Source organism: Austrofundulus limnaeus, unplaced genomic scaffold, assembly GCF_001266775.1.
Source record: "Austrofundulus limnaeus strain Quisiro unplaced genomic scaffold, Austrofundulus_limnaeus-1.0 Scaffold279, whole genome shotgun sequence".
Taxonomy (NCBI): Eukaryota; Metazoa; Chordata; class Actinopteri; order Cyprinodontiformes; family Rivulidae; genus Austrofundulus; species Austrofundulus limnaeus.
Genome location: NW_013952681.1, coordinates 52,067 through 53,866, shown reverse-complemented (window position 1 = coordinate 53,866; position 1,800 = coordinate 52,067).

Here is a 1,800-nt window from a genome sequence, read left to right as displayed (position 1 = left end):
ATGGAAACACAGCTAGTGAAGCACAAGAGCGTTCTTTCAACTAACTGAACAGTTGTTAGTTTACAGCAAAGGTGTTAGTCGAAAAAGATAGGAAGTGTTATTGAGGCACCGCCAGGTGTTGTTTTCTTAAAAATAATTGTTGATGTCTATACAGCCTGTTCTGACCTGATCAAACTTCCCGGGGTCCAACCACGCCAAATCAGCAAGGAGAGGGCAATGTGCAACAAATCATCTGTGGATTGCCTCAATAGCTGTGTCCAGGATAGTGTTGTGCACTTTGACCTCTTTTACTTTTGCAGCATTGATATATATCACATCTTCAGCCATCTTTCCAGCCCTGCATTTTCTCTTCGTGGCTCTTTCTCAGGTAGGGCAGCCTCAACTTCCATGTCAGTATTGTCCTCCCCCTCCTCCAGTTTCTCATTTGTCTATTTCACAAATCTGTCTGCAGCTGCCTTCACAGTTGTGTAGTCTCTGGTGATGCTCTGAGGCTGTCTTGTGTGGCAGTCACCATATGATGGGCAGAGAGGATGTCCATACCCTTTGAGTGGAAATACTTGGACTGGGGAGTTGTTTGCTAAAAACACTATAAGGAAAATCTGTGCCATTAACAGTTTTGTGTTTTAAGAGATACTCTTTAAAGCCTTGTGTTTTGGCACGAATGTCTGGCTTTTCCTTTTCCCACTTTTTGATGGCATCCAGTGTGAGCACTGCACCAATGAAGAGGCCAATCTTTCGGTTTCAAAAATATCCAAATATTTTTTGGAGAGCATCGTGCTTTGTCCACTATCATGTCTTACCAATTGCACTGAGGTGCCTGTGTATCGTTTCCTCTTGGGTTTGTTTTTCTCATGGATTAACCCTCTGATGGGACTCCTTGATAAAAACAACTATGTCTTTAAGTAGACTAAAGAGTGGTCCACTTTCAATGACAGTTTGTGTTGTGCTAGCAAGCACAAGATTAAGTGCATGTGCATAGCATGCATGAGTTGGAGACTGAGAGGTCATCGGTGCTGAAAAGCCTTTGTATGAACCCTGCATATTTGAAACCCCATCTGTTGCACATGGCCTTGTCCAAATTCAGATGCTCTAAAACTCCTAAGAGCAAGTCCACAAAGAACTGCTCTGTGGAGGCTTCATACCTCACCATGGCAACAATCCTCTCCTGCATAGCCTCTGTGACATACCTATGGATTACTAAACACTGTTCATAATCTGTTTTGTCCTGAGTTGTGTCTAGCTGAACAGAAAACATTCCAGCTTTCTGGACACACTGGCATTGCTCTCTTGATCTAAGTGCCCAAGTGCATCAATCACAGAGTTAACTGTTGTTTTGGAGAGCAGGGTGATGAGAAACCCTCTACCTCTTGATCCACGGACTGATGCAACCTGCTTTTCTCCACACAGTCATTCAAATGTTTTTAAGGCAAATATCATGTTTTCCTAATAACACAGTCAGTTCCAATAGTGTTATCATCCAAAGTGTATGCGGCCTCATTCTCAACCTGCCTATAGCTCAGCCCCCTCTTCCCAAGTACTTTGACCACATCCACTACTTGCTCCAAAACTTGGTACCTCTTTCCACTTGTTACCTGTAGTCTGACATCTGACTGCCAGCAAACAAGCTGCTGATGTTGCTTTTCTTTTTTTTTTTTTGTGCACCATGAGAAAAAAAGCTTCAGTACATGTCTAGTGTGCAGTGCTCCTTTGATTTGATTTGATTTATTGATTTAACAGGAAACGATTACTAAAAATCAAGCCTGACTCAGCATAATTGCTGTTTTACAGCAGGTTCCTGTT